The following is a 15,690-nucleotide window of genomic DNA, read 5'->3' as shown; positions in this document are numbered from 1 at the left end:
TTTCTCTTTTCTTTTGGATAAGTCTGGCCAGTAGTTTATCGATCTTATTAATTCTTTCAAAGAAGCAACTTCTAGTTTCATTGATCTGATCTACTGTGTTTCTGGTTTCTAATTCACTGATCTCTGCTCTAATCTTAATTATTTATCTTCTAATGCATGGCTTAGGCATCGTTTGTTGCTTTTTCTCTAGTTCTTTAGGGTGTAAAATTAGTTGGTGAATTTGGGATTTTTCTATTTTTTTGAGTGAGGCTTGGATGGCTATGTATTTCCCCCTTAGGACTGCCTTTGCAATATCCCATAGGTTTTGGACCGATGTGTTTTGTTCTCACTGGTTTCCATGAATTGTTCAAGTTCTTCTTTGATTTCCTGGTTGACCCAAACATTCTTGAGCAGAGTGGTTTTTAGCTTCCAAGTGTTTGAATTTCTGCCAAATTTTTTCTTGTGATTGAGTTCCAGTTTTAAAGCATTATGGTCTGAGAATATGTAGGGAATAATCTTAATCTTTTGGTATCAGTTGAGACCTGATTTGTGACCCAGTATGTGGTCTATTCTGGAGAAAGTTCCATGTGCACTCGAGAAGAATGAGTATTCCTTTGTTTTAGGGTGGAATGTTCTGTATATATCTATGAGGTCCATCTGGTCCAGTGTGTCATTCAAAGGTCTTGTTTCTTTGTTGATTTTCTCCTTAGATGATCTGTCTATTGCTGAGAGTGGAGTATTGAGGTCTCCTACAATTAACGTATTGTTATCAATATGACTCTTCATTTTGGTTAACAGTTGGCTTATGTAGATGGCTGCTCCCATGTTGGGGGTGTAGATATTTACAATTGTTAGATCTTCTTGTTGGACAGACCCTTTAAGAATGATATAGTGTCCTCCTGTGTCTCTAACTACAGTCTTTAGTTTAAAATCTAATTTGTCTGATATAAGAATTGCTACCCCAGCTTTCTTCTGAGATTTGTTGGCATGGAAGATGGATCTCCAGCCCTTCACTTTCAGTCTGGATGTATCTTTACATTCAAAATGAGTCTTTTGTAGACAGCATATGGATGGGTCCTGTCTTTTTATCCAATCTGCAGCCCTGTGCTGTTTTATGGGAGCATTTAGGCTGTTTACATTGAGAGTGATTATTGAAAGATATGGATTTATTGTCATCATGTTGCCTGTGAAGACCTTGTTTTTATAGATTACCCCTGTAAATTTCTGTTCTATATCATTCTTGGGGTCTTTCTCCTTTTATATAAACCCCCCTTAATATTTCTTGCAGGGCGGGCTTAATGGTCACATATTCTTTCAGTTTCTGCCAGTCTTGGAAGCTCTGCATCTCTCCATCCATTCTAAATGACAGCCTTGCCAGATAAAGTATTCTTGGCTGCATGTTCTTCTCATTTAGTACCTTGAATATGTCTTGCCAGGTCTCTGCAGATAGGTCTGATGTTATTCTGATCTTCCTCTGTACAAAAGGAATCTCTTCCCCCTAATTGCCCATAGGATGGTTTCCTTGGTTCTAAGATTTGCGAGTTTTACTATTACATGCCGGGGCGTTGGCCTGTTTTCCTTGATCTTGGGAGGGGTCCTCTCTGCCTCTAGGACATGAATGTTTGTTTCATTCCCCAGATTAGGGAAGTTCTCAGCTACAGTTTGCTCAAATATATCTTCTAGTACTCTCTCTCTCTCTCCACCTCCTCAAGGATCCCAATAATCCTGACATTGAAATGTTTCATGGTGTCACTTATTTCTCTGATTCTATTTTCATGGATTCTGAGTTGTTTCTCCCCCCCCCCCCAGTCTCCTCTTTTCCCTTCTTGTCTATTAATTGGTCTTCTAAATCACTAATTTGTTCTTCTGCCTCACTTACCCTAGCTGTTAGATTATCTAGATTAGATTGGATCTCATTGATAGCATTTTTAAGTTCTGCCAATTCAGCTTTCATTTCTGCCCTTAGAGACTCTACATTGCCATTAATCGATTTCTCCATTCTAGCCATTGTCTTCACAATTGCTACCCTGAATTCCATCTCCGACATCTTGGTTATATCTGAATCCATTTGTAAATTTGTGGCATAAGTCATAGTCTCTGTCTTTCCTATTTTGGGGGTTCCTCCTCCTAGTCATTCTGTTGAGGGGTGGTTGTGGGAATGTATAGAGTCCAAATTATTGACCACAACCCAAGCAAGATGCACCTATTTTCTAGGGTCCTTAGGGTTGCTGGCCTCTCGTTTTCCCAGCCTGTTTTCTGGGGGAGGGGCCTGCCACACTGTTACTCAGGCAACCTTTTTCGGGCAGAGTTGCCCTGGCCCCTGTGGTGGGGGATGGGCTCAGTGAAAACCGTTTTGTGGGGGGTTTTGTTCTCTGGCAGCTTTCCCTGGTGGCTTTCCACGTCTCTTCTGAGAGTCAGAGCAGAAAAGACCATTTCCAACCCTCTGCCTCAGAGCAGAGAGATCACAGTCTGTTCCTCAGTGAGCTCTCCAGGCCACACTGTCTCCATTTCTGTCCATGCTGCTATAAACTGCAGCATCCTCGGTTGTGCGACCCTCAGCAGTGCTCCCAGTCCTCACCTCCAGTTCAGGCATGTCTCTGACCTTTGTGCTTCTGAAACCACCAGCTGCCCCCAGTTTGCAGGCACGACCTCGCTGCTCTGGGTAGCCCCTTGGGGGGCTGCCCTAAAGTCCTTTCCCAGCTGTTACTGGTCTGTGCATCTGTGACCCATCTCCAGCACAAGAGACTATTGTTCACTGGCAGTGTAGGATCCCCATGGCCAGGCTCCCTCCTGCTGCCATTTATCCTCGAATATCTGCTCGCAGAATCATGGTTCCCTGCTTCCTATCTCGAAACCAACCACCTGCAATATTCTGTTTGTAGAGATCCAAATCTATCTTCTTACATCTCAGGCTGATTTCATGGGTAGTTCAGGGTGGTCTGGTAGATATCCAGCTCAATTCCAGGGACCAGTTGGAATAAGGTCCCCTGCTCCTCCACCATCTTTTCCCCCTTCTCCATTTTTTCTTATGAAAAACTTTTGTTTACTAGTTCAAATGGTGAGTATGTTTCTAATGTCCTTGCGCACATTAATGTCAATGAGGAATTGTCTTTCCAAAATGCACAAAACTTGACTCCCTCCAGCTCATGCACTACCTTAATCTCTGCTAATTTACCATTTGATAAATGAGTCTTCTCAAACTGGCAAAGTTACTGGGAAAAATCCACCCTCATGCACAGTTAATGGGAGAGTAAATCAGAGCAATATTCCCGGAAAACAATTTTTAGCTGAGTAGAATGAGTCTCAAGAATGTCCGTACCCTTTGACCTATTTCTGAGAATTTATCCTAAAGCAACAACTCAAAATGTGAATAATTGTACATGAGAATTTATCCATTTATATTTTTAATAGCAAGATCTTGTGAATATACTAATTGTCTAAAAATTTAAAGAAAGTATGTAAATTATGGCATATGTATTAAAATTATTAAGCAAGGACTAAAACTATGTTTCCAGAGAGTATAAAACAGGCAAACAGAAATGCTGGGTGGAAGGAAATATACCCAGATCATTGAAGAGTGGCAGCCTGTGAGGTGAAATTCGCTTTGCACAACTCAAGGAATCGCTGTTTCCATGTCGACTACAAGCTAAGTATCTTCCTCCCAGAGTTGTGCAATAACACTGGTGAGATTATTGAATTTTTCACTCTCCTTCACTAAAAGGCACATGCTCCCTTCTGGCTGGCTAAGGTGAGGGGATACCCCAAAAGGAATTTTCATGAGGAAGACACAAGAAAACTAATAGCCAAACAAGAGATGTGTACTGAATGCCCAAAATTGAAGAGCTGACCATTGGTACCAGAGGTATTCTGCCAGATTCTGGGAAACAAAATCTGGAACCAGAGAAACAGAGTGACCCTGTGGGATGGCTTCCTTGTTTATTAATACTAAAAAGAATTAATACTGTAAAATAAAGAAACAAACTTGATATTTCAGACCACTGTGATCAGCGAGTGAAATCTTAACCTCTATTTAAGATCACATTTCACTTGATAGTGGAAAAACTAGTTTGATCAATTCAGGGTAAGTGGATTTTGTCTCAGTTGTGTCTGGCATGAATTTAGTGAAATCAGGTCTGCTTTGATTCCCTCCACCCCTCTTCTCCCTGGGAGACCGCTAAGCTCCAGGCCCTGCATTGTCCTACCATCCCTGGGGAAAGGTTTCTGGTGCCAGACTTTTGGCATCCATCCCTTTCTGCTTCCTCCACTGGGTCTCAATGCACATGCAGGACTAGCTTCTGCCCTCATTGTTTTCCAGGCTGAGTAAAGTGCGGCTTTGTCAGCCAGTGCCGAAAACAGTACCTGCCATACCATAGGCACCCTGTAAATACTTGTTAAATAAATGAATTAACACGTGTTACTTAGGCAAGGAAGTAGGTGGAAAGGTAGTTAGGGAATAGGAAGGAATGGGAAAGAGGTTCAGGTACTTCCTCAGACTTTACCTTCTAAACGAATAATTAATCACATATATTGGCTCACTATGTGCCAAGCACTGTGGGAAGATTTATATGCATAATCCAGCTTCATTTCTAACTGAGTTGTGATCTGGGATCACCAGGCTGTTCGGTCCTGACTGTTTGAAATGGGCTGATTGACATGGAAAGCGAAAGACTTACTATGTTCTCAGAGATCTCCTTTTTCAAAGCATCCTTTACCAAAAAAATTAACTTTTTCCTCAGGTTCATGTATGCATTAGTAAGCTCTCTATAAACATTTTCCTTTGAAAGAATCAAGGAGCATGTCTATAACCTTTATAATCCTGTTTCATTCTGCAGGCTGCCTGAAAATTTATATATACAAAATACTTCACAAGCTCTCCCCCTGAGATGTCACATGAAAAGTACAAGTAATCACTTCCAGTTAATCTCTCAACAAAAGCTAATATGTTTATTTAACTTTTACCCATTGTTCCTGAAGAGGAACAGGAGAAAGCAAAGCCACTTGCTAGCTTGGCACCAGTGTTCCCTTATATAATACCACAGAGAAGAGATTTGTTTGGAATTTTCAAAAGGCTATGCTCTCTTACTTTGCTTCCAGAAGAAGAGCACCCATTTAATCATTATCTGTAGATTTCTAGCATGACTAGCAAGCTAACAATTCCCCAAAAGTTTACTCCGGCAATTCCAAAGTTATATAATAAGTTTAAAGAGGGTGACTTGATCTTGGATTTGGATGGAAAAGCTAATTGGGCACTTTGCGTTCAGAGAATCATTGCTCCTCCCTCAACTATCTAAAGCTTCACAGAAACAAAGGAATTTCCACTGCAACTCTGAAATTTAGCTATTATAACATATTTAATTATAGATTAAATTGCTTCTGACTTTAAAACATTAAACCTATTCTTTACTTCAGAATACACAATGGTTAAAAGTCTTTGTTGTTTAAAAATGAATTATACAACCATATGTGCCATAATGTGGATTATACATTTAACATATGCAGGGCCTTAATTTTGAACAAGATTAGTAAATAAACAATACATTTAGTTAACATTTAACTATTATAAAGTACTTAACAAGGGTGCTTTCAAAAGCATTTGGATCACTTAATGATATTAGAACAGATTAATAGAAATGCCAGAGTAAGTAAAATTTCCTTTTTTGAAAATCTAATTAAATTAAAAATGTGGTATGACTCTTTTTCTTTTTAATTCTCTGCCTTCCTTGAGTCTCAGATTTCAATTTCAAATACTTTTTTAAGTGCATTAGGATAGCATTCGGAAATGATCCAGCAATGTAAAGTGGCTACATGTTTGTGTGTGTGATTTGAATGTACTGCCATCAAGCGGTGGTGGTAATATTTTAGAGCCAGGGGAGTAGATGCTTGGGTTCAGAGGGTTGTGCCTCCGTACCTGAGGAAGTCAGATTTTATGGATAAATGCTCCATCAAACCTTCAAGACGTTCAGTCTCTGTGAAACATTTCTCCTGAGAGCTTATCTTGACCAACCCCTTCCCCTCTCAGGTTAAAGTCTCGTCTTCTCATCAAGCTTTGATGACTTGATGTGGGGTCAGTCTGTGGATTCATTCTAACCCCAAAGCCTGGTGTCTGATTTTCCTACCGCACTGTGGACACAAGAAAGAATGGCAATGAAAAGGGCAAACAATGTCTTCATGTTACTAGGAAAATAATTTAGATGGTACAGACCCCCCAGAAGGGTCTCTGACAACATTTTGGGGACCACTGGTTTAGAGAGAGCAGGTAAAGGGAGGAACAGTGGTTCCTCTGGTCCTGTTCCTAGGCATCAGTCATCTTTTTTGCAATGTGCTAGAAGGGAAATATCAAGAGTAAGGTAAGAAAGACTTCCCTGTACTGTGGGAAAAAATGCACCGTGACCTTTTTCTCCCAACTTTGAAAAAGAAAGGATTTTCTATTTCATTTCTACCTGTAGGTGAAATGAAAGTGCCTGCCTTGCTTTTTCTTTCAGACCAGAATCTCCTTGAGTAAATGAACATGATATTGATTTAACAAGCTGGGAATGCTTAGCAGCAGCTTGCAACCTCCTAGCATGTCTTAGAAGAGAGTTACAAAATTTCCTGAGAAAAATTATTCTCAAGAGAGAAAAGGGTTTTGGTTTTTGTGTTGGGAATTTAGTCATGAATTAACTGTGACCACCCTAGAAGGAAATAATAGTAGCAAGAGGGTGAACTTTGCTATAAATTTTGTACTACTAATCCTAATCCTACTACTACTAATCATAATAGTTATGCACAATTTAGATGTAACTCACTGTTTCATCTCTTCTAGATTCCCACCCAGGCACTAGTGGTCCATATGGTAACAGCAGTCTACAAGTTGAATTTTATATAAGGCAGTTTTTTTTTTTTTGCCTCCACTAGGGTCCTGTAAAAGTAGAATCCCAGAGACACGGAACTGGGCATGACTTTTTAATCCAAACTTCTCATTTTGCATATAAAGTAACCAAGGTCCAGGGTGTTGATGTGACTCACCACAGGTAACACAATATCTAGTCTTTCAAAGAAAAAGGAAAAGCACTAGAAAACAGATCTCCAGACCCTCAGTAGATGAATGTTTTTATTACCTCCCTGCACTTAATTAACTATAATAGCTCGCAGTTACAGAGCCCTTCCTCGATGCCATGCACTCTTTTAATTTGGTCTGCTCCGTTTTGAAAAATAATTAATTTCTATTTTAACACACTATTTTCTTTTTTGTTTGTTAAAACTCTGCTGCTTATTTCTAATTTCTTGAGAAAGAACTTAGCTCACTGATTTTCAAATTTCTTATTTGCTGACATGTTCATTTAAGACAATAAATTTTCTGATATGTATTTTCTAGTTACATCCCACAAATTTTTGTATATAGTACTTTAATTGTTGCTTAGTTCCAAATATTTCATAATTTTTGCTGTGATTTTATTTCCAAAGCATTGATTATATAGAAGTACAACGTGTGTGTGTGAGTGTGTGTGTGTGTGTGTGTGCACATACTTCTGGTTAATTTTCACATTTTTTGTGGGGAAAGGGCTTGTTTGTTTTGTTTTTGTTTGTTTCTCAGCTAAAGTCCATATTTTACATGAGAGTTTACTTTTGGTGTTGTACCTTCTACGGGTTTGAATAAACATGTAATAATATATATCCGCCATTATAGAGTCACACAGAGCATTTTCACTGCCCCTCAAACCTCTGTGTTTCACCTTCCTTCCCCACTAATGCCTGGCAACCACTGATCTTTTTACTGTCTCCATAGTTTTGCCTTTTCTACAATGTCATATATTTAGATCACATAGTAATTAGCCTTTTCAGATTGGCTTTTTTCACTTAGCAATATTCATTTAAGTTTTCTCCATATCTTTTCATGGCTTGACAGCTCATTTCTTTTCAGCACTAAAATAATATTGCATTGTTTGGATGTACCACAGTTTATTTATCCATTTACCTACTGAATGACATCTTGGTTGCTTCCAAGGTTTGGTAATAATAAATAAAGTTGCAATAAACATTTGTATGCAGGTTTTTGTTTGGACATAATATCTCAGCTCCTTTGGGTAAATAACAAGGAGCATGATGGTTGGATCATATGGTAAAATATATTTAGTTTTGTAAGAAACAACTAAACTATCTTCCAAAGTGACTATATCATTTTGCATTCTTCCTAGCAATGAATGATAGTTTCTGTTGCTTCACATCTTTGCTAGTGTTTAGTGTTGTCTGTGTTTTGGATTTTGGATGTGTAATGGTACCTCATTGCTTTAAACTAAAATTCCCTAATGACATATTAATATGGACTGAATGTGTATGACCTACTAACTAGCCCCTACTTACCATTAGTTTCCCATATATATGTCTTCTTACAATTTGTCACTCCTGGAAACTCAAAGTCCCTTTTTTTTGTTTGTTTTGTCACTTCCCTATATATTTATCCTCCTCTGTCAAAATGATTTAAAAGCCTCCAAGCTGGGGCGCCTGGATGGCTCAGTCAGTTAAGTGGCCGACTCTTGATTTTGGCTCAGGTCATGGTCTCAGGGTCCTGGGATAAAGCCCCACATGGGCTCCATGCTCAGCAAGGAATCTCCTTGAGGATTCTCTCTCTCTCTTTCCCCCCACTTATGATTGTAAGCTCTCTCTCTCTCTCAAACAAATAAATAAATCTTCCAAAAAAAAAAAAAAAAAAGACTCCACACCTAGCAGATTCTTTGCAGGATTTCTCTTCTTTTTGTAAAGCTCCTCTTTCCCATGTAAAACAACATCAAATAAATTTGTATGATTTTTCTCTTGTTAATCTGTTCATTGTCAGTTTATTTCTCAGAACCACTGGGAGAACCCAAGAAGATAGAGGAGAATTTTCCTTTTCCACATGGTTTCCTTCAAAAACATTGCATTTTAATATTGGGCAACAGCACAACTGCCAAGGTGCTGAAACACAAATTCTCATTACTTTCTAATTTTGTCTATTATCAATCAAGACATTGTCTGCCCTGACCCTCCTCACCTGTGCTAAGTGAGGAGGTGCTACAGTTTCCATCTTTTCTGCCCTTTCTTGAGATTTGTGTTTCTGTAGGTATGATGACCAGCCCTCTTCTTATCTCTGATACTTTCCTCATAACAATCCTCATGAGACCAAAACATTCTCAAGTAGAATCTTGAATTCAGTAAAAACTAATGAATTCACAAAGGGATAGAGTTGAAAAAGAGCTTTGAAGTCCTCCAGACCAACACAGTCCACATACAGAAAAGGGAATTGAGGTACAGCAAGGTGAGGTCGGCAGTAATAAGGATGGTAACATTTTTAGGAACAGTGGCTAGGTGAGCAAATATGAACTCTGGGATTAGATACCAAGTCTATTTTTATGCAGTTACTGAATTCCTTATTTTTTTAATATTCATTAATGCAACCATCTGCATGATCACATTTAACCTGTATCTCTTCAGAATCTGCTTTCCTAGGAAGTCTGTGTCCATCTAGCTTTCAAATGCCTCAGCTATTCGTCCAGATTGTACTGAAACCTTCAACATATTTGGAAAGCATGTTATTTCTGCTCTCTTATTGCCCTTGAGCTCAAAAAAATTTTCATTTTTCTATTTTTCTATAGTGTGTCTATCTTTTGTACACCCATTACCAAATGACCCTCAGCCATAAATCTAGGTACTTGCTAGTCATATCAAATCATAAGTTTTGGAAACAATAAAGTAAAAAGAAATTCAGTCACTTGGCATTTTCTATTGATGATGATTATCGACCGATGTTTTAACCAAAGGAAATCACCTGTATTAAATTTCTATCTATGATCTTTTCCCCCACTCGCTATTTCTATAATATGAGTAAGGCATCTAAGAAAAACACCAAGTCAACATCACATTGTAATTAGGTGATGTTTTAAAAAACAGTTTTTTTTCTCCACCTGGTTCTTGGCTATTACCTCTCTAGCCATATTTGTCACTCTCATATTTGTGCTATCATGGAGAATGAGGTATATAATATCACTTATTATTAAGGTTTTTTGCCCATTCCCTTTCAAAAAGTTCTTTGGCCTCCTTCCTGCTCCATACTCCATGGATTCATTCGTGATAGTTCAAAATAGGTATCAATTCTGCAAGTCCTAATATTATTTTATTCAGAATTTCTTTGATTTTTCCCTTATGTAATGCCTCTTATCCCCAGATGTCATCCTAAAGGTCATGCTTAACTTTATGTAAATTTTGGAAGAAATAAAAGTTTATCCATCCTCTCCCACCTTCCCTTCATCAGTCCACCTTCCATTTCCAGTATAGTTATTCCTTTTGCTCTGTTCAGCTCATCTACAAGTTCCTGCGTCCCATTCCAGCTGATCTCTTTCAAGATATAACAGATGATTATGCTGTAGAATAAGATGCAAGATGTGATCCCTTAAGTCTCCAATGGCCTTTCTGTTAATAGAGGGCTCCTGCCTTCCAAAAAACTTCATGTTAATAAAGAACTTACAATTTCCAAAAGAAGATTCAAAGAATAGCAGCTTTTGGAATTAAATGATACACACTGGGTTCTTAAAATAAGCTTCTTATGTAATGGTGACCTATTCTGTTTATAAACAACGGTGTTTCCAAATGCTCACGCATTTTCAACCTGTAATAGAAGTAAGGCCAATGATTTCCTCTTCCTTTTTTTGTCAATTTTTATACACACACATGTAAATGCATATATGTGTATATATCTATATATATGTATATACGTATATGTGCATATCAGGGAATGTGGTATATAAATTTGTATATAAATATAGTATATAGGTATATGAATATAGGCCTTTCTTTGTATATACCTTTCTGATACAGAATATTTCTATTATTTGACTGACAAATTGTTTAAATTCATATCCAATAGACTTGTCCTCATGAAACTTCTGTCAGAAAAAAATTCCATTTTGACTGATAAAGGTACTTTCGTCACTATTTTAGCATACATTACAATCATTAATTTCCTGGTAGTTGTTAAACTTGCCTTGTCTTTGGAAATACCCTAAGTATCTTTAGTAGGGATTGTTTGGTGAGCTTAGCAGGAATTTCATATAAAAAGAGATCCACCTAGTAGATATATGAAATTAGTAATATTTGAACATTGAGAGGGGCGCCTGGGTGGCTCAGTTGGTTAAGCGACTGCCTTCGGCTCAGGTTATGATCCTGGAGTCCCGGGATCGAGTCCCACATCGGGCTCCCTGCTCGGCAGGGAGTCTGCTTCTCCCTCTGACCCTCTTCCCTCTCGTGCTCTCTATCTCTCATTCTCTCTCTCTCTCTCAAATAAATAAATAAAATCTTTAAAAAAAATACTTGAACATTGAGTTCCACTGTCCAAAAACATATTAGGCATAAGAAATCAAATTTCTTAATAAGTATAGGTGCATTTCTATTATATTTCATCACAGGTTGCCTTGTCACATTTGAGTGGTTTAGAATAAATAAAACTTTGAAGACCTAGTATCAGTGAGGTGAAATACAGTAGGTAGTAACTAAGTAAAGACAAACCATAAGAGACTCTTAATCATAGGAAACAAACTGAGGGTTGCTTGAGGGGAGGAGGGTGGGGGGATGGGGTAACTGGGTGATGGACATTAAGGAGGGCATGTGATGTAATGAGCACTGGGTATTATATAAGACCGATGAATCATAGGCCTGTCCCTCTGAAACCAATAATACATTATATGTTAATTAATTGAATTTAAATTACAAAATGTTTAAAAGTTCAAAAAAAGAAAAAGAAAAAAAAGAAACTGACATTGACTTCATGCTTATTGAAGTGTCTCTGGATCTCTTTTTGGTACAGTTTGATCCAGTCTTCTCAAACTTCTTTTTTTTTAAGATTTATTTATTTGAGAGCGAGAGTGTTAGAGAGAGAGAGCACAAGAGGGAGGAGGGGGTCTCCTCAGTCTAGGAGTCCTTTACAGTCTAGCCTCAATCCAACCTTAACTGTAAGCCACAAATTCCCTTTGCTCAACTTGCTCACATTTCTTTACCAGGTCCCAACTTTCCTACCTCTACATCCTTCCTTTACAAAAAAATAAAAAATTTAAAAAAAAAATAAGGGGAGGCTGCTTCCTGATCAGGAGGCTGCTCCTGATCCATCCCAGGATCCCGAGATCATGACCTGAACCGAAATCAAGAGTGGGATGCTTAACGGACTGAGCCACCCAGCCACCCCTCTGATATTTTCTATCCCATTTTAAACTTCATATTTCATTTATAAAGAATTCTGTCATGGCCCACCAGTGGAATTACATACATATCCTGTTAAGAGATCAAGACCTACAGTCGGTACACACTGCTCTGGTGAAATTCATGAATGTGTGTAAGCCAAGGAATAGAGGAGAACTTTGGGAAAATGGACTGGACTGTTTGCACAGGGTGACTAGAGGGGAAGAGACAGGAAAATGTAGCTTGGGTAGTTGTTGTGGATGCTGGGAAAAACGTTTGTTGCATTAATGAATGTAAAGAGAGTAGGGCCATTGCAAAACATGCTGAGAGGGAATTAGAGAATGATCTAAGAATGATGAGAGGGGAAATGAAGAAATGCATGGAGGACCAAATAAGACTTTTTAAAAATCCATCAGTGTATATGTATTTCTGTATAGATATTGAACTAGTCATACATAAAATCAAAGAAGCTGTATGAAATAATTGCCTCAAAAATTGTTTGAAGTGTTAGAAGCAAATCTGAGCTGCTCAAAACTAAGCTCACCAGTAATGCAATGGAAAAATTCATACTGCCTCAGGAGAAAAGGAAAGAAACATTTGTTTAGCATCTACTGAGAGCCAGGTATGCAATTTCTTGTTTAGTCCTCACAACCCTGTCAAACAAATATTAATGTGCTTATCCTACAAATAAGGAAACTGAGGCTCAGAGAAGTTTGTTTTTTTCCAAAGCTGAAGAGCTAGTCAGAGCAAAAGCGGACATCTGGACCCAGGTGTTCTGATTCTAAAGCTTGGGTCAATTATGAAAAATGTTACAATTATTTCCTAAAAGAATAAGGTGTATTCCATTTCAGTGCACAGCACAACTTTTCAAACCAACTTGTGGGCTCAAAATAACTCTTAATAATCTGCCCTTGACTATTTACAGAGGAGAAATAAAGAATTATAATTAAATGACAGGTAATGCCTTAGTAATTTTTTATTTAGTTTTAAAATTGCTGTAGTAGTTACAATTGGATGCAGGAGCCAAATATTCTAAAAACTTTAATTAAAAAACAATAGGGAAGCCATTTCAGGAACAGATGGGAAACTATTCATGTCTTTAATCATTCCCTCCCCCAACTGATTCCACGTGGGGAACAAACAAGTTATTTATCATATTAACACAAAATACCAACATGGGAGGTGCTAGAAATTTTACCCAGAGCTTGCATTTCAATAGAAAAGAAACAGATTAAATGTTAAACTTGGACTAATAACTAAAGTAGCAATTTCAAGAAAAAAATGAATAGTAAAAGGCAAACATTTAAGTAACAGCTCAAATTTTCACTAATATTTTAATGTCACATCATTTTCAAGTTTGATGCCTTAGGAACTGAGGAAAATATCATGCCTTTCTTGTGGAATGAAGAACTTCACGTTTTATTTTGTAGTGTCTATCTTCATGTATCTAACTCCTGTATATAAACTTGTTTTCCTAAATATCACATGGGCAGTTTGTGTTGTTTGGTTCTGGGTTCCAAAGACAAACACTACAAATAACCCTTGGAAACAAACAAACAACTGAACAGTTCCTATGGACAGGCACAGAGATATTTGGCTTTGATGTGGGGGTAAACCCCTATCTGTAGGTGGTGCACGAGCTCAGGCATTCTCTTCTGGTGCACCTGTGGAGTTTGATGAACACTCAAAAGCAATTTACTCAGCAATCCAGAAGACATTGTTTTCTATCCTTTAGGTCCGACAGACTGAAATTAAAGCTTGGAACCTGTTATTAAATGTAGCACTAGTCATCAACTTAAATGGGGTGCCTGGGTGGCTCAGTTGGTTAAGTGTCTGACTCTTGATTTTGGTTCTGGTCATGATCTCAGGGTATGAGATGGAGCCCTGCATCATGCTCCATGTTGGGCCTGGAGCCTGCTTAAGATTCTCTCCCTTCCTCTGCCCCTACAGACACCCTCCCCCTTGCCTGCTCTCTCTCTCTCAAATAAATAAATATACTACCAGGATGACAAAAAACACAAGTGCCTCAGCAGTGATTTCTGGGCACCTTTGCACCGTTAGAAATCTTTATTTTATTTTATTTTATTTTATTTTATTTTATTTTATTTTATTTTATTTTATTATGTTATGTTAGTCACCATACAATACATCATTAATTTCTGATGTAGTGATCCACGATCCATTGTTTTCATATAACACCCAGTGCTCCATGCAGTACATGCCCTCCTTAATACCCATCACTGGGCTAACCCATCCCCCCATCCCCCTCCCCTCTAGAACCCTGTTTGTTTCTCAGAGTCCATAGTCTCTCATCGTTCATCTCTGTCTCTGATTCCCCCCCCTTCATTTTTCCCTTCCTTCTCCTAATGTCCTCCATGCTATTCCTATGTTCCACAAATAAGTGAAACCATATGATAATTGACTTTCTCTGCTTGACTTATCTCACTTAGCATAATCTCCTCCAGTCCCATCCATGTTGATGTAAAAGTTGGGCATTCATCCTTTCTGATGGCTGAGTAATACTCCATTGTATATATGGACCACATCTTCTTTATCCGTTCATCTGCTGAAGGGCGTCTCGGCTCTTTCCACAGTTTGGCTATTGCAGACATTGCTAGAAATCTTTTCAGAGATGACATGTTTCCAACAGATAAAACTTTATTAGATATATTCCCGTTGCTATAAAGACTTTTACAATCATTTGATCTTCCAAATTTGGACAACTCTAAGGTGAGACGTATCAAGTGTATCAGGCCCCAGTTCTGTTGGTAATAAATCTCCCTCAGAATTTCCATTGTTCCATTGCAGTCACGTCTGCTGTGTTGGGTGTGAGGAAACTCATGGGATGGGAGATCTAAAAGTTAAAGTAAAGTGAAATGGTATTAAACTTTTAGCCAATCAGGACACATGGATCAATTTCAGATCAATCTTAAGAGACATTTATTCTAGTAGGTTATCACTGTTATTGAGCATACAGTCTAAAAGAATCATAATTTGGGGCGCTTGGGTGGCTCAGTCGTTAAGCGTCTGCCTTGGCTCAGGTCATGATCCTAGGGTTCTGGGATCGAGCCCCGCATCGGGCTCCCTGCTCGGTGGGGAGCCTGCTTCTCCCTCTCCCATTCTCGCTGTTTGTGTTCCTTCTATCGCTGTGTCTCTGTCAAATAAATAAATAAAATCTTAAAATAAATCATAATTTGATGTATCCAGGCCTTTGAGGGGAAATTCTTTGTGACATACACAAATACACTACTACATATTATTTATCATCCATATAAGATTAAGTATACATAATACAAATGCATATAATTTTTTTATAACTCTATCTAAACTTTAGAAATTGTTAAAGGAAAATTTTTCTCTCCTGTTAAAGACAGTAAGGAAGACTTTATTCAAGGGACCATTGCGAGTGGGTTTTACAACAGGGGCGTGAGTTGGGGCTCCATTCTGAACACAACAAAGAAAAGTGGGTATTTATAGCCAAGGAGCAGGGCTGGGGTCAGTGGATGGAAAATTTCTAAGAGGAAACATCAG

This window comes from Eumetopias jubatus, unplaced genomic scaffold, assembly GCF_037043125.1.
Source record: "Eumetopias jubatus isolate StellerSeaLion01/CBP00866 unplaced genomic scaffold, mEumJub1_p1.0 scaffold_5, whole genome shotgun sequence".
NCBI lineage: Eukaryota > Metazoa > Chordata > Mammalia > Carnivora > Otariidae > Eumetopias > Eumetopias jubatus.
Note: the sequence above shows the minus strand (reverse complement) of the source record.